General features: G+C 40.2%; 1 protein-coding gene across 12 annotated transcripts in view; it reads right to left on the reverse strand.

Moving 5' to 3' along the window:
• Nucleotides 1-25,643, reverse strand: part of NPAS3 (neuronal PAS domain protein 3) — an 858,029-nt gene that overhangs the window by 293,173 nt on the left and 539,213 nt on the right. The window lies entirely within an intron of this gene.

Here is a 25,643-nt window from a genome sequence, read left to right on the forward strand (position 1 = left end):
CATATAAAGAGCACTAGACTGGATTTTTTTCTCTCTTCTGAAAAATAAAGACACTAAATTTAACATGCTTTAAGGTCAGTGCCATCTTTGTAATTCTGTAAGAATATCTAAATAGCTACATAAATAGTTTCACATATATGTGAAATAAATTCCTGACCTGCTAGAGAAAATACAGGCTGTTTGTTTCTGACCTTGCCACAGAAGAAACCAGAAGTTCTCCTACAGAGAGAGAAATACTCCTTCGCACACACAGAGACACAATGGAAGGCAAACCCCACATCAAAATGCTGGTAGAGTTCATAACTCAAATTTCTTTATCCTGTAGCTGCTCAGGGACCCCATTAAATTGTTTTCCACAAGTGCCATGAGGTTTGAACCATTTGTTATAACATTTGAGTCATTTATAAGATATTTTGATCCGACAAATCTGTAAGTAGCTGTCTAAAGTAAAATACGTGACTAATGGCAGCTTCATCTCTCTTCAGATCAAAGCGGGGAACATTGTGGAGTCCTACAAAACTTTTCTAGGGTGTTGAGAGAATTTCTTCACTTCTGTGTGCTAGCAGGAAAATAGCACGTTTGTGTTCCAGACTATACTGACCTCCCTGGAAAAAAGATACTCTACACGTTTGATGTGAAAAACTATTTACAAACTCATGGAGCCAACCAGCTTGGATCCAAGATTAAAAATTTGCATGGTATTAGAAATGGTGTAGGCAAAGAAGCACAAGTTAACATAGAAAATAAAAAGTTCGGCCTAGGTTTTCATTAAGCTCGTGTTGTTCACTTACTACAGAAGCATTTTCTGTCACATTGGTAACAAGAGAGGGTAATAAAAAAGTGGAAGACCTGTAAAAAAATTCATCCCTAGAAGAGTGGGCTACTCAACTAATGCTGGATGGACCAGTAGCCTGAGAATAAACTGGAAGTTTGATCAGCCACATGCCAGACCTACAGGAATCAGAATTTCTGAACGTGCGCCCCAGTAAGAGGGTTTTAACAAGCCCTCCAGGTGATTCTGATGCATGCTAAAGCTTGGGAGCACTGAAGTAGAATACGACAAAAGCAAAAAACACTTGCTAGCACAGTAAACACACTATAGACCAAAAAATTGGTTCTTTTCAACCCCTGCTACCAAAGCATGCTTCCATCTCTTCGACTCTTCTTCAGTTCAGGTGCTTCATTTATTCTCTCCGGGGTTCTCAGTAGGGTTCACTGGCTACCAGTGAGCAGGACTCTGTTCATTTTAACCAAGTCTTTATCCGTCACTTTTTTTTTTGTAATGCACAAGGAATTGGTGGCTATCATCTACCCACCAAAGATGATATAACAGCGTGCAGAAGAATCATGCCCAAAACGTCACCAAACACACATTTCAAAGTAGAGGTTTTCATGGTATTTTATGTCATTTGATCTTCTTTAGAAATGTGTCCTTTTTCTTATTGATTAAATTGCAATTTTTCTAAAGCAGCTTGTAATTGAATTATCCAGTGAGACATGCCGAAAGGGATCAAAAGTGATGGAAATAAAAATAGGAAGTTGTATAATTTGTAATACAAATGAGTTGTTGCTGAGATTTTAATCAAATCAAACAGAGCAGTAGAATAACAGGTGATTAAATTACATGGAGAGATAATGCATTGGTTTTAAAGACTCTGATGCTTCTTGGTAAAGTCTGTGGAATTCACAACTGTGCCAACTACACCTCCCCTTGGAGACGTGGCTCTCAGAGGGTTCCCCCTACTCAGGGGCCCTAAACACTGTGCTGAATATTTTCTTCTTGAAGAAAAACAACACTCACAAAATAAAGGAACTATACACTCGGCACAGATATGAGAAACAAAACAACACAAAAACCCTCAGAATTATTGGAGATACTCTACCTAAGGAAGGGCTCAGGTAAGAGCTCAAAGCCTCTACCTATGCTAAGTGACCACTGAAAAACATAATAGAAAAAAAAAAGGGTATTGAATATATTGGTAAAGAAGAACACACAAACTGTCAATCAACTGCTTGAAGGGCCACCTTTTGCCTTATAATTTTCTAGACCTCATTAATTCTCCAACAAACCCACATCATGCGTTGATGTTCTCCTTAGAGGGGACTGGTGGTCATTTCCCAGGAAGCCCAGGTTATATAAAGAGTCAATCTAAGAATGTTGTACACATTAAACCCCAAAAGCTTAAAATCTCCCAATGTGCAGAAAATGCAAATTCCTCTTTTCTCACTCATGGCTTTCAGAAAGACAAGAACATTAACACCTTGCCCAAGTATTATTTCGAGAAAATGAATTCCTTATGACATAATACTGTTAGTTATGGCTACAGGAATCGCGTGTTCTTTTCAAAGTTATTGTTGGTACCTGGGTGAAGCCAGTCCCCCCACCCCTCCCCAGGAGCTGGAAGTGATTTAATTTGTCTCTCTGGGGAGAAGGAGGGAACTTTTGACTACTGAACTTTCCAGACCACCTCTGAATCATAGTGGCGACTGTGAAAGCATCGGTGAGAAAGAGAAGACTTGAATTCCTTTCCTGGGGTCTGGTTCTGATGGATGTGGCAGCCCCTAAAGGGTGGTGGAGACAAGGTGTAAGCAAACACGTTTTAGGGCACAGATTTTGAAAATTGAGTACCGCTGTCCCACCTGCTGTGCTTCATTTCAGAATCCGCAGCCATCATTAGCAGAGAACAAACTGCTTTTCCAACTGCACACCCCACTGTACTGCTGCAGCTCACGCTGGAAAATTGCAAAACGCTTATGGAGAAGCATGTCCTGAGAGCTCTCTCACTCTGTCAGACCCTTCTGATTTTTATTATCCTGGGGCGTGCTGGGGGAGGGGAAAGGAAAAATGTGTACACACATAGGTTCAAGCTGTAAAAGCTTTGGAGGGCAGACCTTAGATCTGATGCTATGTTTTCCAGTTAAAAAATATAGGTACGCTGACGACTCAGGAATCACAACAACTCTTTAAGTTGAATCTGTCACAAAAGAGACTCTAACGAAAGTCAAAAGCATAGACAGACAGTCTTTAACTCTGTCTCATTGACTCAGGGCATCCTGAGGATCCGAGAGTAGTCCCATCCTCGTGGCGTGGCTAAGGAAGGTCCTCGGCATCAGTTCTGTGATCTCGCCAGTGCGCTGCAGACCAGTGATGGGAAGTGGCACTCCTTCCTTCCACGTACCCAGTAAATCTGGCGAGGCCCGGATGAATCCCCCCTCCTCCTCAAGGTCTCCCCGACTGAGCAGAATCTCCACCTACAGTCATCCTAGTCTAAACCTCCAGACCACAAAACCCCACAATTGAGCGCTTAAGTATACAGTCATTTTGAACATGAAGGGACTGAAAGAGAGAGTTGCAGACGACAGTGAGATTAAAAGGACGACCCAGGCCTTCGTTCTGTCTGCCTCAAACACGCGTTGGATGAAGATCAGGGCAAGTTATGTAAGGTCCCTGGGCGCTCAGTTTTTTCATTTGTATAATGGAAAGAGTGAGGAAAGACAAGAGTAAGCCAAACGTTTGCCCAAGTCCCTTGCAGTTCTGAGATTCTCTTCTCTTGCTGCCCTTGTATACTCTCGGGGGAAATCAGGAGGGAAGCGGGGAGGGGCAATATAAGGGTAGGGGATAAAAAATAGGGGTTATTATGGGATTATATGAAATCACACGTGTGAAACTTTTGAAAGTAAAGCACTATAGAATTTAAAGACTTTCATTCAATAAAAAAAAGTTTAAAAAGTAACAAATAAAAACAAAGAAGTCACTAACATAAGATGATTTGCCAAGAGAGATCACAAGGCAACATATGATCAAGGATCAATAATAACAATAATAATGCCAATAACACCATCCCCTTAAGACTTCTGAATCCTTCCACTTACACGAAGGACATAGTCTCAGTTAAAATATAAGGTCGAATAAACTTTTAAGGTTAAACTGAGCTAAACCATACTTCTCCTGGAAGGACAAACAGCCCACCAGCCTCTCAATCAGTAAAATAACTCTTACAGCACGAGCAGGATATGCCACCCGCCCATACTCAGAGGTCACTGTGACAGAGACCACAGGGCAGGGAAGTCTCCCGTCGGCCTGACAAGGGATCAGGGCCTGGGATGAGAGTGACGCAGCCTCGTCAGAAAAATGGCTGTGGTTTCAGATCCCCCTTGCTCACCAAGTCCTCTGACCCCATCTAGCTGGGAACGTTTTCTTCTCTCCGCTGAGCCACAGTTAAGGGAAGCCTAGGAAATTGTGTGGGTCATGAAAACAATCAAATGAGCCTTAAAAGAGATCGTATCCGCTCTCACTTGGGCCGTAGGAGTGTTACATCGTCCTCCTATTCGTGGCTTTAAGCAGCCTCTCTGTTTACTGATCCCTTTGAGGATACTGGAGGATGGCGGCCAGCCAGTCGGTTCTGTAGTTGGTGTGCGCGCAGCTTCCTGGACACTGAGAAGTTGCCCCGGAGTTATTTGCGCTTTGCAGTAAAAGGGAAGGATCCTTTCTGGAGGCTTTTGGATTTACATGGTGTAAAACAACAAGCACATTGAATCAACTTGGCTTCAGCTGGCTAGCCCTCCTCAGACTCACCTCTTCTTCCTCAGTATAACCCTACGATCCTTTTTAGCCATCACTTTACTCTTCCCAGTTCTGGGGGGAAATCCAAGCCTCACCTCTGCAGGCACTTGGTAATGTATCTGGAAGTGATGATTTGTCACGTAATTATAAGGACAGCTATGATTTTGTTCTGAATTAAATAGCAAGCACTGTGTGTATCTGGCTCCTTTGCCCAAACAAACTGCTTGTAAACTTTATTCTGCTCCTTTGGCTGCAACGGTTTCTCGGCTGGTTTTGCCATAACATGGGAAACCTGGAAACCCGAGTGCAGGCTGCTCCTTCCTGGAGGAACAATGACAATATTATACGCTGTGCAGACTAGGGGATTGAATGAAACGTTAGCAAACTTTTCCATGGCGAGCTGAGTGCTCTCATGGAAAAAGCCCCTTGGTGGTAGCTTCAGCCTCCCAGAGTCCTGATGGGGGTCGGGGCACAGCGAGAGAGAGGTTTAGTCTTTAAAATGACAGAGACCCTGACACACACACAGACAATGGAAACTAATTATACATCGCAATCAGAAAAGTGTGCCTGTGTGTATGTAAACCACAAACAACTAAAGAGAAAGCACCAAAAAAAAAAAAAAAAAAAAATCCAGACTTAAAACTAGAAGCAAAAAAGAATAGTAAATCACAGAAATATTATCTTGAAGTAAATCTTGATATTTACTAGACCAAGAAAGTTAACGAGAAAAATTTGCAAAAGAGAACTGGATAGCTGGAACTCTGTAAAATTGGAAAGAAATTCCATGTTCCGTGGTGGAAGTATAGTCCAGAATGGGGAAGAATAGGTGAAAATTGAACTGGAATTTCATTTGAAGACTGACAACTACAAGGACTCTTACTACTGGTTAGATAATAAAAAGGATAATCTGTCCATCCTTAGGAAGAAACCACGCTATGAGCAATTCAGGGAACAGCATAAGGGGAGGGGGGTGGCCATCTTTAGGATCAAAAAGACTAAAGATATTAAGCAGGTTCCATTGGCCAGAAATGAACAGACAGAAAATGCTCAAGGTTTATTTATACTTCCTTCCATGCCCAGTTCTTTTAAGTCCTACACAAGATGGCAGTCTAAGGTATTTCTTTCTATTTGGTCACAAATAGATATTACTAGAAATGTAAAGGAAAACAGCAGTAAGTTCTATGACAAGACATTCTTCCCCTACTAACTTCTCTCCAGTAACCAAAGCATTGCACCCTACACTTACATTCTCCATTTGGGCTAACATCCCAAATGCACGAGAAATAGTCTTACACTTTTGGGTGTGGGAGTGGGTGGTAATGTAACACACTTACTCAAATTCCACAAAACAAACATCACAATCCCTAATGGACATTATTAGGCCCACAGCAGTTCATGGGCTGAGGTGGAGATGGCTCTTTAATTTCTCAGAGAGCAAACTAATTTATTTTGTGATTTGAGTGTACTGTTGATCTCCTTTAGCCTGAGTAGACTCTAAAAGCTAATAGGTTCAAAATGCTCAACAGTGATCTTGGGAAAGTTCGTAAGTGAATGGGAGGAACTTTTCAAAGTCAGCAACACAGGAAATATGAACTTCCGGGGTATAAAGTAAAAGAAAATAGAGAACATACAGGTTCTACTTCAAGTATAGGAATAGAGTAGAAACTGTCTCCCTACACAGTAACCCTGTAGTAAACTACCTAAATCTGTTTTTTTCCCCTTGTGATAGGATAGTCAATAAATATTTGATGATTATTACAGTAATAAGATAAAGGGTTAACTGGGTCATAGCCTGTGGCTTCCGGATGCCCACCACACACTGATATTGTCCATAGCCTTTAAGCATATTAACACAAAGTCTGTAGATTTATTTTATTTAGTAGAAGAGAGTTGGAATGGAAAATTTTCAGACCATAATGTTATAACGAGCATGTTATTTGTTAACATTTAGTAGAGAGTGTTTGGTATTGTAAAGACAAACAAACAAACAAAAGAACCCCTAAATAATCATACATTTAATTGCGAAATATAAAGAAGGGGTCTTCTTTTTAGTCCTTCCATTTAATCACTTTGACAGTATCTTTCACTTACGTATAGGATTGCAGACTGCATAAAGTTATTCATATGTGTGTATACACACACACACCACAAACATACACACAGTCTTATATGGAAAGATATCTCCTGCTTCTGCAATTAGCATTTATTCATTCAACAAACAAATATTTACTGAATACCTACAATGTGCCAGGTTCTGTTGTAGGATCGGGGGACAGAGCAACAAACAATACAGGCAAAACCCCTGCCCTTGTATCGGGTGAGGAAGGACAGACAATAAATAAGTGTACAGCATTTCAGGCAATAAGGGTAATGGTGAAAAATAAAGCAGAGTAAAGAGGAAGATAGGAAGTGGCAGGGCAGCAGGGTAAGAGGGTGGGGTTGCTCTTTATACTGGGTGCCCAGGGAAGGCTTCTTATAAGATGCCATTTGATCAAAGGGTTCAAAGAAGAAAGAGCCCGTAGATTTGGGCATGGAAGAAGCACTTTGACAGAGAGAAAGGTAATGTACAAGTCCTGAAGAAGGGTGAGCTTGGCGTGTTTACGCAGCAAGGAGGTCTGTGAGCCAGAGAAGGTGGGCAGGGAGAAGTGGTGGGCAATGAAGTCGAAGAGGCAGCCCGGGCATGGACAGGAGAGGTTGCTCATGAAGAATCGTGGAGGCCACTGGACATCAGGGTATTTGAATGCATTGTGTATCGTGTTCACCTGTGTATCTCTGACAGTAAGGGGGTACAAAATACACTTTGTAATTTGGAAATACCTGTTGCTTCCTGTTTTGAATAAATAAATAAATAAACCAGACAAATCTACATGATTTGAGTATGGCTCAGTTATTTTTAATTTAATTTGTGGTATCTAATTTTTAACCCACCCACCAAAACTCCATTTGTGTGACAAGGGAGTGCAGATGGGCTCCTGAGGGAGATGGAAATTAATCCCAGTTCTGCTGAAAGGCCTTTTAATAACTCATATGTTATTTTATCTCATGTGAACTTCTAGCAAGTGGGCTTTCTTCAAAATTTTCTGAGGAGCATGTCTGTAGGGTATCAAAACAGAAATTGCTAAAGTTGGAATGAAGAAACCTGGTTTTTTTTCTTAGAGAGATACAACTTTTCTCCACTTTTCCCCATTAAATATTCAACCATCAATTTAGGACCTACTACGTGGCTATCATATTTATACTGAGCTACCAATTTAAGTTGTAAGTTATAGTCTTAAATGTTAAAATACATTCATTCTCTAGAGTCAATAATTTACTGGCCAATTTGTGTTTCTGTTATTAATAAGTTTTTTATCAAAAGTACTGAGAATGCTCTGACCATGATACCTGAATAGCTGCTTGTGCATAGTAACTTGGTATTCTTGCCAAACTCCCAAATTTATATTGAAAGCAAATATTTGTCTAAAATATATATATTCTTCATTTTGGAGAGAAACAAATTATTGGCTTGTTTTTCCATATATTCTCTCCTTCATTTGGAACATTTGGAACATTTTCTTCCACCACCATTTCTGCCTAATTCCAAACTGCCCCTGTATTTGTCAGTTCCTTCCAAGTTTGGGTTATTGAGTGCTTCTTCCCAAAGGCCCCATGACATGCTGGTCTTCTGCTACTGTAATACTAATTGTAGTTGCCCATTTACTTGTCAGTAACTCCCCCAAAGACTGTAAGCACCACTACTGCAGGAGCTGTCATTATTTCCCTGATGACCAGAAAAGTTGCCAACTCATGGTAGGTGTGGAATAAATATTTGCTTAAATCAGCACTTCAGGATGCAACTCAATATAAAAATACATGAATTCCTAGAATCCTCAAGCCTAACAATTTAATTCATTTAATTCTACTGCAAAAGGGCTATTACCCTTTAAAATGGACAGCCAATTTAAAATGCTACATAGGGACTCTTAGAGAATTTCCATCCCGTATGCCAAGGAAGCTAAGTAAACCAGTTTGTTCTGCATATGATTAGATATATAAAAGTCTTGGGAATCACATTTCTTAAAGCTCATGCCAGCTTTTATTGTTGGTAGTTTTGAAAATGCATTACATATTCTATGGTATTTGTGAAGTCTTCGAAGCACATGCAACATAAAAATCTCCTGCCAGGCACAATAACACACAACATAAGAAAAAAAAGGCCTGGCAATATAAATCAGTTCACAGAGGAATTCAAGATGGTAGCCTTCTTAGCTCTCTCCCCAAAAAGATTAACCAAGTTATTAGCACACTACTAAGCTTTTCCATATTTTCTGCATGGAAATTTTTGGAAGCAATGTTTGATACCCTATGTGGTATGGGTAACAGCAATTATAGTTTTGGACTGAGATTTATTTTTGTAACCGTGGAATAATATCTAGATAACATAACATCTAAATAAGATTGTTGTGCATGGGACCTTATGCAAAAATGTTTAGGTATCCTTTCTACCAACCAGCTTATAGCAGAGGAATTAGTTCTTTCCTACTGAGTCATGAATGTTTACTTGTACATGAACATAAATTCTCCCTCTAAAGGGAGAAAATGAAAGGTAAGGAAAAAGGATGAACAAAGCAGGATAGGAAAGAGATTCAATTGAGAGTAATTCCCTCTTTCAGCTTTCCCTTCGATTCATCTTTTCTGGCAGGGGTCATATTTTTCCCATGTGTCAAATCACATTTCCCATCAGGCTCTTTGGAACATGCATTTTTTTTCAAGAATCACATTTTTACTTAAGTTCAGTTATATATAAGGACATAAGGCTCTGTCCCATTGCCATGTCCCCTTATACAAAGAAGTAAGAAATAGCACAACATGGCCTGTAGAAGCTCTGTGTCAACGGGTTACATTAAACACATCAGAGGCATGGAATCCAAAGGTACTGTTCTATCTTACTAATTAGGGTCTTGTTATTTTCCTTTTTTGATCATTTATTGAGTAACTACAATATGCCCCATATGTTTTCCATATATTATCTTTAATCCCTTAAATAGTTCTATGGTGTGAACATCATTATCATCATTGCAAGAGTAAGTATATTATCTCTGAGTTAGTAAGTGGCTTAACTGGCATGGAAACTAAAGCCATTTATGATATTTGTGGCTGATATGATAGTATTACATAGTGTGCATTAGTAGGTATTAGGGTAACTGTTGATGTTGTTATATAGCCCAGTCAATGCCTTAATTATCTCTTTAAGGGGACAGAAGAAACATCTTCTGGTTTTTGCATTAATATTTTTTTTTCTGCCATCATTTTATGTGTATTCCTGGTTATATTCTGATAACTGTGGAAGGTTTACAAAAAATAAATCTTGAGAGAGCTTACTGCATATTACCTGGTGAAGTGATTGCTTGAATCATAGCTCATGAAGAAGAAGATGGTGACAGAGAGTATAAGCAATGTAGCTGCCTTGTGAGTAGCTAAGTTTGGAGTGTGTTAGATCCTTTCATGACCCCTGGAAGTTTCCATAATTCCTGGATAAAATGTTCTTACTTCAGACCCTTTCATGACCCCTGGAAGTTTCCATAATTCACGGATAAAATATTCTTACTTCAATCAAGATCCCAAATTGGTGGTTCAACCTATAGTACAGAAGACAAATGGGTAAGAAGCACAAGAAGATTTTATTGGCGGGGGCATGGGTGGGACTGCTCACAGTAAGATTTTAGGAAAGGATCGAAAGAAAAAAAGAAGGAAACTAAGAGAAAAAGGATTTACCCTATGATATTATGAAGATTTAAGGAAAGAGGTTTGGAGATGGTATCGCCAGTAAAGAGAGGGGTTACGGAAGACAATGTTCAGAAAGGGGGACAAAACTATTTACTTGGTAACAGGGATAAGGAGGTGGGAAGGGGCCTATTTTTAGGGAGTTCTCTGGAAAACAAGGACAGAATTTGGCTTTGCAATCATTTTATTTTGGGCAGAGAAAGGAAACATTCAAAACTAAAGCTGAAATAAGACTACTTCAGAAGTGAACAGAGCTATGTTGAGTAGGGGGCGGAAGTCAGGTCAGAACAGAGCTCTGCATCATGGAGGCAAGACAGGAGCGCAACCTTGTCTTAACAGCAATGAAGGTGATGATTAGAAACATAGATTTGAGCGCCACGGAGCTAACAGAAGCTAAAGAACCTTCTCTACTGAGAAAGGTAAGGAAGAAAAGGAGAGGAGAAAGATAAAATGTTAACAAAAAAAAAAAAAAAGAAAAGAACAAAAGGAGAACATGCATTTAAACTCGAGTTAGATCGATAAAAAGCAAAAAAAAAAAAAAAAAAAAAGAGATGCTTTTGAGAAGTATCACTCCAATATTCCCACTACCCGCAGCTGCCAGTTGCCTTTTATTTAATAGACTTTTTAGTCTATTCTACTTGTAGTATATTAGAATAAGTGCAAAGATAATTTTTAATGCTATTATAGATTTGGGAACCTATAAATAATATTTTATTTTCTTATAGTACCCTCATGAGTTGAAATTAATTTTTAGATTGGGAGCAGTTGGATGAATTAGATGAAATGATACTGCAGCTCATTAGAGGGTTTACTCAATTGGTCCTTTCCTGGAATAATGATTCACTTATTATTTAATATATAAACGTGCTCCAGAGAAAGTTCCCAGTACAGTTACCTCCTTGATTTGTGACATACACCTTCTAGAGACTGGGACACCTAGCACACGGAAGTCCAACAGAGAAATGAAAAATCCACACGCAGATACCTTGAAGGAGGTCTGCAGAGAGAGAGCGCACCTCTGCTGCGGGCTACGTCTGCGCCCGAGGCTCAGCGATGGCTCAGGACTCTTAACAGCCTACTCATGAACCTGCAGTCTAGACCTGGCAGCTGTTTTCTGAGGCTAAAGGAACGTGGATTCCAGAGAGGAGACTGATATGAAACAAGGAATACAAATCTGAAAGATCCTATTCAAAAATCGTGATGGGAGGAAACAGGAGAGTGTGTGTGACGGGGAGGGTGCAAGATGTTCTTTTCTTGCTGTTGCTGCAAAGGGCAGTGATGTAGTAGGACGTGTGATTACTTTTTAAGAAAAGGCTACATTTTAAGGAGAACAACAGCCTTGGATTTCAACTTCACCTTTAATACTATTGCCCCTCACAGACAATAAATCAAGTTATTTACATATTATGCAAAGTACATATTACCGGAGCTGCTGACCTTTCAGGCTGCCACTGTAATGAGGGCTGTTGTTCCTTTTATTGTTAACTTTAGTCTTCAGATTCACTCTGCTTTACTTTCTGTTTTTCCATGTAAAGAAGATCTTCATTAAAATAGCCCCTAAGAGAGGGGGTGGGTATATGGGGTATGTTTAACATAGACCCTTTAATTTACATTATTTCCGTAAGAATCTATTTTTAAGGAGATATAAAATTATATATTGATATCTTCTATTAACTAACACTAAATATTAGAATCACAAAAATAATTTCTCTTGATGTAAATCAGACAGCATCTTAAATATAAATATTTTTAAAACTATACATAATCTAAAATATTCATCTTCGAAATTATTCCTATTTGCAGGGAAACATGTTCTAATCTTATGAAATAATTCAAACCATTTTCATTTGTGTATTTAATATTTTGGGGGCTGAGTGGCCTGTGATACCCCACTAGCTCTTACATTGGCCTGTTAGCCTTTTCCTTTGCATGGCTTACATTTAAATCTAGTTTAGATTAGCACTTAAATGTACTTGGAGATCATACTTTACAAACAACATCAACGACAAATTCTGCTGTGATTACCCTGTCCCACATGGTTTTGTCTCCAAAAGTTACACCTTATAAGGAATTGAAAAAAGCTGGTGTAACAAACAGCCTTGTCAGATAAGAATCATACCTAAGGAGGTTTGCATAGTGTTCCTGTGAATCAGGCTGTATTCTACTCTGGTAACTCTTTTCTTGATGGAAATAAAAACAATAACTTTGACTCAGAGAAAATGCCCCAAAGACTAAAATTTTCCACTGTCTCCGATAGTTTGGGTCACCTTCATGTTAAGTGAAAGCTGCACCCGGTTCATCTGTGCCAGGCTCCGAATGGTTCGGCTGCACTGATTAGAGGTGGAAAACCAAGCTAAGGGTCTTCCTCTATCCCTGCATCTTCTTCTCAGAGCACAGAAACTTACTTTGAAAGATACCCCAGGGAGAAATTCACATAGCTTTATGTGCAGAGATGCTCAAACTTCAAACTAAAAATGCCAGTACTTGGGATTCTTAAAAGCCTTTCCTTCCACCCACTTCCTAGATTTTAAAAATAATCCTCCCTTACGTGGGATTGCATTTCAAAAGAAAAAACCCAACTCAGACTCTGTGGATTTGATTGGTTATGTATGGCTCAGTGATTGCTGGGCACCAAATTGTTAAGCGCCTTCCTCAAACTCCCTTCCTTTGCAGAATAATCATGAAGACTTTTGACCTTTTTTGTTTTTGTCTTGTATGTGGTACTATGACCCTGAAGCTACTGTTTCACAAGAATTCAGGGAGAGAGGGCAGCAACAATGGGGAAAATGTAAGAGAAATGTGGTGAACCCTCGATTCCTTTCTTCTCTTATGTTCAGACTCCGCAAGACAGAAGCAGAACAGAGACTGGAGATGGGCAAAGGAGAAAAGGAAACACAGAACAGGCATTCTTCTTTCAATGCCTTGCTGTGAGAAGGCTGCCAGAGATAAACTGTTGGAAGTAGTGGGAAATGAAGAGCAATGAGAAAGCAAGCATTAGACAGCAGAAGGATAAGCATGTTTGAGCATGTGGGACACCGTTTGGCCCTCAAATATTGTTACTAATATTGGACAAACGTGCATTATCAATAACAGATTAAAAGGTCTCTCTTTTTTTTTTTTTTTTAAGGGAGAAAAGCAGGAAATTTATCGTGTCCAGTTTGTCAGTGTCTTAGGAAAGGTAGCACATAGGCATTGCTGGGACTCTAGTCTTAGTGGCTGGCGTGAAGTCTTTCCCCATTGAATGATCTTGGCATTCCTGTCAAAATTCACTTGACTTACATGTGAGAGTTATTTGGGGGCACTCTATTCTATTCCATTGGTCTATATGTGTCTTTATGCCAGAACTACACTGTTTGATTACTGTAGCTTTATGGTAAGTTTTGAAATCAGGAAGTGTGAGTTCTTCAAATTTGTTCTTCAATTTCAAGGTTGTTTTGGCTATTTAGGGTCCCTTGAGATTCCATATGAATTTTTTTTTAATTTATTTTTGGCTGTGCTGGGTCTTCGTTGCTGCGTGCGGGCTCTCTCTAGTTGCGGCGAGCGGGGGCTACTCTTCATTGCGGTGCGCGGGCTTCTCATTGCGGTGGCTTCTCTTGTTGCGGAGCACAGGCTCTAGGCGCACGGGCTTCACTAGTTGTGGTGCGTGGGCTCAGTAGTTGTGGTCTCTATTTTAATTGGTTAAAACTCCTGCCTCATGGGTAAGGGCCAGATTTAAACTCATCAAGAGGCACTCTGAGATAAAAAATGTGCCGACATAACTCTGTGTAGCAGGCAGGCACCGGGCTCCTAAGGGTTTCCAGACCTTAAGCTGTACTGTTGCTCATGAGTGATCTCAGACTACCCTGCTCTTCCTCCAGCTGGTTGCGGTGGGATGATGAACCTACAGCTTTAAGTGCTGTGGGAAAATACCAGTCTAGACCAGTTTTATGCTCTCCCTCTTTGTTTTGAAAACCAGTTAAAGCTTGAACTTCACCCTCCAGGATTTGGAGAGCATTTATAAAAGAAATTTAGTGTACTAACAGCTTTCAAATTTCGTTTTCTATTTTTCCTGGGGACCCCTTTATAGAATCAAACCAAAAGAGTCTTAGAAGTCTCTGGGGTCAGATTCTGGAAAGGAATCACACCTGGACACAATGCTCCTTTTGGTAATATTTTTCGGGGAGTTAAATTTCTAGGTAAGTTTTCAGTATGTGGGTTGTCACTTGTTTCGGAGCTTTTCCTACAGGGTTAATGTTCTTAAAGAAATGTTTTTCTGTGTGATTACACAATTTCTTTCACCCATTACAGCTGCCTCTTTCATCTATATATCCATCTATCTATATCTACCTATCCATATATACATGGTATATCCATATATATGATATATATATATATATATATATAAAGTTTTGACTTTATAAGGAATGTTGTTTACTGCCAAAACAAATTATGAAAATAAAAGTGCACACCCATGTTTTTAAACAGCAGTAGTAGTGATAAAAATAGCTTTTATTGCATAAGCATGTTTGTAACCCTTGGAACTTTGCACCTCTCAGTCCAAGTCTCCCTCAGAGTGAGGGTCCCTGCAGGTACACAGGTGTGACCCCAATCCCATTACCAACTTCTGTGGGTCTCCTCAGGTGAAACATCATTAGCCTAGCTTCTCAGCCTGCTCCCCAAGTTGGAAAACTGTTTTGAGACCCTGAGGTTCCAAACACAAGACCTAAGGCAGAAACATCCAATCAACAAGCTCCATCATGCCAAGGGGTCCTTATGGAACACGTGGGCTACGCTTTCATTTCATACCGCACGCACATTGACGGATGGGCATAGCAGGACCAGGTATTTCTCTAGGCTTGCAGAATAATGAAAATAAATAAACGTCATTCCTGAAACCCTTGCTTCAATTTTAGAAGTTTCTCTAAGGCTGTTTTGGAAGTGCCCATTCTCCTGGCGCTTAGTGTCAAGTGGAGGCCTGTTCTTAGCTCTGGCCCCGAGCTGGGCTCCGGGTGGAGGTGCGCACAGGAACAGAGGCCTCTGCCTGACACAATGTAATTTGGAGCCATTACAATGTATTGTATGTAGGACACTACTGTGGAGCTCTTAATATGCAGAATTTTGCATAGTATGAATGCTAATCATTTTTACTATGATGCTATTCATATAATATGTAATACTTGCTAAACAAAATTATGAAACATAATTACTGCTCAGACACAGTTGCTGCTTTCAGGCCTCAAAAACCCAGTCATTTAAAATTGTGTTTTCTTTAAATAAATGGCAACAATCCCCGCTAAAGACTATGTGCCTAGATAATTTCCTTTTCAAAAAAGGAGCCTTTTTATCTTGAGTGAGTGACAAAACATCCTTTATGAAAGGTTTATAACTCAGCCATTTAAATTCGCTTCAGGCTCAAATTTGGCATGCAACGTCTCATCCTGGGAGCACAGTTTTTATTTTACTAAATTTTAGTGAAATTGGTTTGGCTGGTTTTTAGTCACAGGGGAGCAAAGGGGCTAGCTCCTCCCTCTATTTTTAGCTAGATAATGACAGAGCCTTAATTATATACCATCTCTCTGCTTGCCTCTCACAGCAGGCTGAGGTAACACGGAGCACGGCTGAATGAGGGACTTGTGTCTGCATATACACAACATGTGCGCGTACAACACACACGGAAAGATCGGTGAGAAAGTCCCCTTTCATTCCGCCTGTAGTCGAACTGAAGAGCAAATCTATGGCTTCAGAGTCACAGAGTGATGCCCTTGTATTACTCCCCAAGGAGCAGCTCGTAGACAAGACAATTCCTTCCCTCTGGCAAGAGCATAAGTTAGGAGATTGAGGAGAAGAATGAAAAGCACCGAGTGCAAACAGAACGTTACCGTAATACCCTCCCCTGATTTTCAGAAGGCATTTAAAGGGGTTTTACCAGTTTCATCAATTTGTGAGGGGGAGAAGAAAGCAAGTTCAGAAACCAGGGCTTGCATTTCAATTTGCCACCAAAATGATTATGAGAAGTTTCCTGGGATGTGTAAACTGACTCGTCAAATGAAAGAAAAACAGAGTCTCTGATGATTTCTGAGCACCACGCTCCTGCGGTAAGGATGTAACTTTCACTGTGCAGATCCTCTCCTCAGATCAACGTATCTTAGGAGGGATTTTTAAAACACACAAAATGCATCTCCTGAGCGCTGAAACACCATAAATCAAGGTTCAGGGACAGTGTGGTTCTAACAAATATAGTGACAGGTTAAGATCAAGGGATACCTTGACATTCTCCTCAAAAAGGTCAATCTAACTGGTCTGCAATGTAAAAATGAAGAGCCTGCCATCATCGCCATGGCGAAAGGTCAGACACCAGGCGATTGGTGATAGAATTATCAAATTAACCAATCGATGTGTGTGAGTAATAGATGTCAGCAATCCTCTGGGAGGGCCACAGGGCAAATGCCAGCTCATCAATAACACGCTGCTGCGGACAGGAAGCTCCCTGCTTCCATCCGTGTCCCTTCCGTTACCAGGAGCAGCCAAACCATGCCCAGTGAACATCCTATTTACATACTACATTCTAAAGGGGATGAAAGGCCACTGCTTTCATGTGAGTCCTTCTCTGAAATCTCCTACAAGTCTTTCGAATAATTACCATGCCGGGTAGAAAAAAGAATCAGCCACTCTCCTCTTTGCGTGAGAGAAACATTCACATTCCCCGAAGTAAAGAAAATGAAGAAACTCTTCCTCTACCTGCTCTTATCAGATTCAGGGCCAGACTCCATTAGTAAAAACATTTTACCTGTGACAGTCACAGGTGTATAAATCTCATGTGTGATTGTGTGCCAACTTTTGCACTGTTTAAAAAAAAAAATTTAAGATGCACCTATTATCACAGCAACATTAAAATCTTTGAAAGGTATTATCACAGTGGGGGTGATAACAGTTCTCACTACTAATTAGGGATTTACACTCCATCGATATGTGAGAGTGAGTCCTATTAATGTTAATGGGGTTACACGTCTGTATTGAAGGTGGCATAGATCCCTAAGTGAGTGTGATTATCACCCTGCCTGTGAACATCTTGGAATGTTTGCATAGCACTTTGCTTATAGGACCTTCTTGACATAACCCCAAGAAAATCTCAAATTTCAGCCAAGTTGACCCATTTCCAGTAGTTTTGGCAACTGACAGCACATGGCTTACGTAATTTCAATAAAGCTGAGTAAAAAAAATTTTGTTCAACAGCTTGGCTGTTTGGTTTACACATACCATGTATTTGGATATATGCACATCTCAGCAGAGATAATGAAACACACACACACTCACACACACACACAAACATTTTCAGCCGGATACGGTAGTATGTAAATACTGACAATGCTTTTGTCTCTTTTGTCTTATAAATTAGTATGCTCAGCTGTTTACTTCCACGAGCAATGCTTAGGGGCTTAAGAAGAATAAGGCGTTATAGTAAAGAATAAAGTATTATTGCTCCTACTAATAAAAATGTGTTTATCATGATTGTCCTCCAAAGGTGAACCAGAATGACTTGGGATATTTATTTAAAGAAGTTTTAAAAATTTTGCGATTATGATGTTAGAGCTGCCCTGTCTAATACAGTAGTCACATTAGGCTATTTAAATTAATTACAATTAAAGAAAATTTAAAAATCAGTTCCTCAGTTGCACTGGGCATATTCCTAGTGTTCCATAGCCACGCATGGCTAGTGCCTATCATCTTAGACTGTACAAAATAGAACATTTCAATCATCCAGGAAATTCCATCGGACAACACCTTCTGGAGACCTTGCACAGCCTTGTCTCATGAAGGGCTTGTACTGCCTAGTCTTAGATCTGGACACCTTGGCTCTACCCTTAACCCCTAATACAAGGCTGAGTCTGTCTGTTCTCTATATCCTTCACTAGGCAACAAGCAAAAAGCAACTTTACGTATTCATCTCTTACAATAAACGCAGCAAGAGGACTGACTTTCAAGATGTCCAAGAAATGGCTTTTCTATATATGTAGTAATTTTCACGTAAATTTTGGAAGATTTGTTCATAATAACTTTTCATCAGGTCCCCAAATATTTTGCTCACAGAGTTGCTTGTGTCTTATACTTGAAATCATGGCAAGGTTGAGAAATCCGTGCTGAGGTTAAAAGACAGAAAAGTAGAACAGACAAGGAGCTGCAGGCTCTGCAGAAGAGCTCCACGAATGCTCTGAGGACTGGGATTTCGGCACTTTGGGGCAGCTCTGACTGGTATCCCAGAATAAAAATGCTTTAGGGTTGCCAGGTCTCGTGGTGCTACCGGCGGCAGCATCTGAGGCTCTCTAGAGGGGGGCTTGCGCCTGGACATGAATTCATTCTCCACCAGGTGCAGAAAGCAAACAGGGAGGTAAACAAATATAAAAAGACTCGATTTGTTCCAGCACAGTGCATGCAGCCTGATGGAACGACGGTGTACGGTTTGCATGTGTGCCACTGTGCCTCTCTTCCCGCCTTCAAAGGCTCCAAGTTCACATGCCTGCCCTTCCATTGTATCAGGATTAAAAATGACATGACAGCCAATGAGGTCTGGTTGCAGAAGCTGCAAGTAAGCTGTCACCCTTCCCCAAAACTCCATGGAAATGTGGACTATCTAACTGTCTCTGTAAAAGCTCAAGGTTCTAGATTAATGAATGGCATTAACAAGGCACTGATGTGAGGAAGTACAACCGACTTACAATGTCACTGTACACTGTTCAATGGGTCCTGAAGAAAAATTAACAGAGGCAATGCTAAGGAAGGAAAAAAAGGAAATATAACTGGGTTTTAGATGGTAATTTCAAATGGTATAAAAATGTTTAGCAATTTTCTCTCCAAGTGTCATAAGGTAATTATTTAGTAATATAGAACAGAAAAGCTATGAAAAATTGATCAGGCAAACAATGGGTTCAAAATTTATAGGCAACATGTCTCCATATTTAAAATGAGATTGTTTACCTGTCCACGAAACAAATGTATACAAGCTACGCCACCATCTTCAGTGATGCTCAGACACAAAATCCATAAGCCCTTATGAGTCTGACTTGGCCTTGCACAAAGACAACTTTTTTCCTTAATGGAAAAGATCTTAACTTCGTGAATATGGTAAAGCCAAACCCAAGAGCAATAAAATGCTCACAAGGTTTCAGTGAAAAGAATGCATTTCTAATTAAAACTCCTCCACTGCAACCTTTGGCTACAACATTCCTGAAACCTACCAAGAACTCTAGATTTGAGCCGATGAAAAATCAATAAAAAGCAGATCAACAATGCTGAGGTATTGAATTGGACCTACATGTTCTGTTTGAATCTCTGACTTATAAAACAGTATTACAAAACAAGCATGTACCACTCAGCAGGAAACTCGACAATCTAATCATCTCCCACTATTCCGAGGCCAGCCAATTTATAATATGTTCTAGAGGTTACTCTTCTTGCACTTGAAACAGCAGCATTCATATCTGCCAAGATGTAGCACAAAATACTGTGTTTCAGCTAAAAGAAAATATTAATAAGGAGTTATAAAATGTTTTATTAAAGCACAATTTGAGTAATCACTAATCATGTTTGTTAAGTATTAAAATACAAGTGTGCATTCTTTCAAAGTGGGGAGTAGATGTTATATTTTATGAGCATGGCTTTTGCGGATGTATTTTCTTTCTCCATTAACGGAATGTATGATTTTTAGTGAATAAGTTTTTACTGTTTTTTTAATAAAACAAAATATTTTCTGTATCGACACAGTTTCTGCTTTCAGCGAAATCAATCTCAGTCTCGGGATTCTGTCAAAATTCCTTCTGTTATAGACATATTCCTATATTTTGTACTGTAGTTACAGTCTGCTGTGTGTTAGTATGAAGTCTGATGTCATGGAAACAAAAGTCCTATAAAATAGTCAATCCAAAAGAGTAGAAATTACATGTACATTATTTGTATTCAGCCTGTCGATTTATTTAAATTCAATTCCACTACAAATTAAACAAATAAAATTTAATACTGGTCCAATTCTTTAATGCACATCAGATACCTATGAAAGGGAAACAAAACCCTCACTGACACTAAATATCACAAGCGCATTCAAAGTTACATTTTACAGTTTCACTGTCACCTTCAAGGCAGATTAAGGGTTTACTGCTATAGCAATCAGGCAGAATGGGTGTAATTTTTAGCTTGCCTGCTTTGTAACATGAGCATCTTTAAAAAAGAACAGCAAAATCACTGCCCATATTCACACTTCCTGCACATGCTCGTGTTTTACACTTTCATACGGAGCCTCAATATGGAAAGTGCTTCTTCAACACATATAGTACCAATGGTGAGAATGTAAACGAAAACTAAAGCGCATTCCGCCAGCTCTGCCAGCTCCATGCACACCGACAACTGTGCCAGCAAGACGACAGGGAACCTCTCCACTTGGCTTTCCAGCCCAGGTGACGTCCAATTTACAGGCATAAAAGGGAACACACATTCCCATCTGTAGGACAAACATCCCTATTTAGTAAAACCCCAAAGACCTGAGCCAGTTCTAGGAATATGATGACTCCAAACAGGAAAATGTTATCTATATATTTTTTAATGTATTCCAACAGAAGTAGTATCTTTTACTTGATTATTTGTTCATTTTGGGTTGCCTAGGTCTCCAAAGCCAGATTTTGGGAACTTGCTGGGAACCAAACAGCCTCCCTCTCAGATTAATCTGAAGGCACTCATATAGCATTTTCATGTCAGTTCTATGATGTATGTGAATGGAAATAGAGACTCTGAGGCTGTGTATGATGGGATGGGGGAAGAGAGGGTATGACGAGAGAGACAGAAGAGAGAGAGAGAATGACAGTCTGTGCATTAGTCACTTGGTTGGTGATTTCCAATAGGCTACGATCCATTAATATTCCAAACTATACAATGGAAGCTGCCAATCTAAGCTCAAGTGGGTGTCAGCAGGAATTCTGAGCACAGATTAAGATCCAGTAATACATATATACACTAATATGACATATATACACTAAGATGTATAAAATGGATAACTAATAAGAACGTGCTGTATAAAAAAATTAATTTAATTAATTAATTAAAAAAAAAAAGATCCAGTCATACAATTTGGTTCCTAAGTATATTTGCATAATGAAGCAAGTACTGGGTAGGATTTAGAGTAAGGAATCCTGAATAAGGAGTCAAGAGATCGGTATTGTCATCCTTGTGGTGATTTGCCTCCTAAAGCAGTTCCCTCTCAGGTCCTGCCCAGCTTCCTCTCTCTGTGGCCTCTAGCATTAAAGTCCATGGCAACCCAGCCTCAGACCACACTACTCCTCCGATCTCTAGACTGAAATGTCTCACTGTCTTTCTGACTGCCTTTCTCCATTTGGATGTCTCAAGTCTTCACAAACTTATATCCCAATGGGTCTTTTTTTTTTGGCTGCGCCGCATGGCTTGTGAGATCTTATTTCCCTGACGGGGGATCGAACCTGTGCCTTCTGCCGTGAAAGCGAAGTCCTAACCTGTGGACCACCAGGGAATTCCCCCAATGGGTCTTTTTTTTTTTTTTTTTTTTTTTTTAATAGACTTGATTTTTAGAGCAATTTAGGTTCACAGCAAAATTGAGAGGAAGGCAGGAAGGCACAGGGATTTCCCGTATACTTTCTGCCCCTATACGTACATAGTCCCCGCCCCCGCCCCCCTTCCCCGCCCCCCCCCGCCAGCCATTGTCAATATCCCTCACCAGAGTGGTTGGTACATTTGTTATAATTGATGAACTACATTGACACATCATAATCACCAAAAGTCCATAGTTTACATTAGGGTTCACTCTTGGTGTTGTATTTGCTGTAAGTTTGGACAAATGTATAATGACAGGTATCCACAATTACAGTATTGTACAGAGTGTTTCCACTGCTATAAAAAATCTGCCGTGCTCCAACTATTCATCCCTCCCTCTCCCCTAACCCCTAGCAACCACTGATTATTTTACTGTCTCTATAGTTTTGCTTTCTCCAGAATGCCATATAGTTGGAATCATATATTATGTAGCCTTTTCAGATTGGCTTCTTTCACTTAATAATATGCATTTAAGATAGCTTCATGTCTTTTCATGGCTTTATAGCTCATTTCTTTTTAGTGCCAAATAATATTCCATTGTCTGGATGTACCATTGTTTATTTATCCATTCATCTACTAAAGGATATCTTGGTTGCTTCCAAGTTTTGTCAACTATAAATAAAGTTGCTATAAACATCTGTGGGAAAGTTTTTGTGTGGACATAGTTTTCAGCTCATTGGGTAAATACCAAGGAGCATGATGGCTGGATTGTACAGTGAAAGTACGTTTGGTTTTGTAAGAAGTCGCCAAGCTATCTTCCGAAGTGGCTGCCGGATGGCCCTTTGGATTTGTGTGCTGCATAGCTCCCTCCTTCCCCTCCTCTCACACATAGTAAGTGGACCCACCATTTGGCCAGTAATTCAAGCTTAGGAGTCATCCTCACCTCTTTCCTTACCCTCCCTAGTATGTAAATGACCAATAACTTGTGTTAATTCTATTTGTAAAGCATATCTTGAGCCATTTCACTTTTCACCGTCTCCACTGCCCTAGTCCAGCTTACCACTCCCTCTCGGTGATGCCTGCTGGAGCCTCCTAATTCTTCTCATTACACTCCCTTCTCTCTTTTCCTTTCTACAACCTGTTCTTAATGCAGACAAAAGAATGGTTTTCTTAAAATATAAATTGGACGTCACTACACTGTTTAAAAACACTTTCATGGTTTTCTATTATACTTAACATAAAAGTCAAAGACTTACCTGCCCAGTAAGGCCAAGTGATTGGTTTCTTTCTCCAAATTTATCTTGTGCTACGCTCTAGCTTTTTTATTAAACTACAGTCAGGCTTACTTCCCTTTATTTTCCTAAAACTTCTAGTATCTCTTCACTTAAGGCTATTATATACACTGTTTTCTCTCTTGCAATTCACTTTCCCTACCCCAGAGTCTTCCTGCCCTTCAGTTCTCCATGTAAATGTCACTTTTTCCAGAGAAGTGACACCTTATCTAAAGAAGGTTTCCCTTTTGAGTCTCTAATCTCAGCCCCTTATTACCTTCACAGCATTGACACAGTTTATGAGTTTGAGGCGTGTGTGTGTGTGTGTGTGTGTGTTATCTGCCTCTCCTAGAATGTAAGACCAGTGAGGGCAGAGATAGTATGCATCTGGTTTATCATTGAATCCACAGCATGTAACATGGTGCTGGGTATGTAGTGACATTGGACATGGAAGGCTGAATGAATGAATGAATGAGTGACCTTGCACATCATTTCACCCTGCTTAGCACAGTTGTTCTCATCTGTCAAAGGCAGGTACAATCCTAGTCCCACCACCTTCCCAGGGTTGTTGGCAAAATCAAATGGAAGGGCTTTTTGTAACAGACTAATGATTCTTTTGCATCTAGTAATAGATATACTTCCCTCCTCTATTCAAAAATATCTTGGGCTTCCCTGGTGGCGCAGTGGTTGAGAATCTGCCTGCCAATGCAGGGGACACGGGTTCGAGCCCTGGTCTGGGAAGATCCCACATGCCGCGGAGCAACTAGGCCCGTGAGCCACAATTACTGAGGCTGCGCGTCTAGAGCCTGTGCTCCGCAACAAGAGAGGCCGCGATAGTGAGAGGCCCGCGCACGGCGATGAAGAATGGCCCCCACTTGCCGCAACTAGAGAAAGCCCTCACACAGAAACGAAGACCCAACACGGCCATAAATTAATTAATTAATTAATTTAATTAAAAAAAAAAAGGGGGGAGTAGATGCCCTTGGTACTTGAAAACTCAAATTTGTTTCCTCAAGAAGTTTTCATTAAAAAAATATATATATCTTTATACCATTCTGGCACCATCTTACTTTCCTCTTTCCTTTGAGAATGACATTTCTTGAAAAAATGACCTGCACTTTGTGTTTTCACTTGCTTTAGGCCATTTTCTCCTTAATTGTTCTACCATTGTAGATAACCACTGCTCTGCAAGTGGTGACCAATAAAATTAAACTTATAATATCAGGAATGCTTTTCTTGCCTTTCATCTTTTTCACAGTACTGAACCTCTGTACCATCCAGCGCTTTCTGTACACCCACGTTGTCTGGGATTCTGTCACCCTGGCCCACCCACCCCGGTCTCCTCCCTGGAGCTCTTCTCTCCCTTCCTCCCCACATTCCTCCCTACTGGGGTCTACTTGCTTCTTCTCCTGCATCCTCGTTTTCGGCTGTATCAGCCCACAGACCACCTCACCAGTCTCCATACACTTGACGTCTGAGTCCCTTTCTCTGCGTCCCACCTCTTCTCTTCAGGACCTGTCTCACATCTCAAAATGCCTTGGTAGCCTCAACTGCTTGGATGCGCAGCATAACTAGCTCAGATTATAGCCAGGATGACTCCAGAACCTTTTTTCTCTCTCTTTTTTTTTTTAGCATATCTTTTTTTTTTAGCGTCTTTATTGGAGTATAATTGCTTTACGATAGTGTGTTAGTTTCTGCTGTATAACAAAGTGAATCAGCTATACATATACATATATACTCATATCTCCTCCCTCTTGCATCTCCCTCCCACCTGGTGATATCTTAATCTTAATGCCCTACATAGCTTATCATTTCATTCTCCAAATCAGGTCTTCCTCTTTACCGCATTATCTTACTTACAGGAAAGTAATCATGGCAACACAACTCTCCCAATCATGCAAGCTTAGAGCCATCCATTTCTTCTTCACTCCCTCCTCTCCCTTACTTTTCATGGTCAAGTTCTTGCAATTATTTCCACCTCCTTCCTTCCAGGTCACAGCCTCTCTGCTCTAAGGAATAGCAACAGACTCCTAATTGGGCTCCTCTGATCCAGGGCTTACAGCGCTGCAGTTAATTTTCCTGAAGCCAAGCCTTTATCATGTCACTCCTCAGAACTCTTCATGGCCTCCCCCCACAACTGCCTCATAATTTCACAGTTTCCGAGAGGACCTAAGGGTGCTGCGCGATGGGTTCCCGATCTCTCTTTCATCTGTCTCTCTAATCCTGTCCTCTATAAGCCCAGGCCTCGCTCAAACATTACTTCCCAGACACAAACAACCATCCTATCTCTCTGTTTGGGTTCAAACTTCTTCATCCCTGAAATATCCTCCTTTGTTACCTCAGCCAAGAAAAGCTTCCGCTGCCAAGTTCTCATGGTCCCTCTGGAAATGTTACCTTCTTCCATTAGCCTGTTTGGCTACCTCAACTAGATCCAAGTTCTCTCTTTTCTGACACACATGGCACTTTGCTTGGACCCTTCTTATGGTATTTTTCTTATTTTCCTTTGTATATAAATTATT

The sequence above is a fragment of the Balaenoptera physalus genome, assembly GCF_965194825.1.
Source record: "Balaenoptera physalus genome assembly, chromosome: 2".
Lineage (NCBI taxonomy): Eukaryota > Metazoa > Chordata > Mammalia > Artiodactyla > Balaenopteridae > Balaenoptera > Balaenoptera physalus.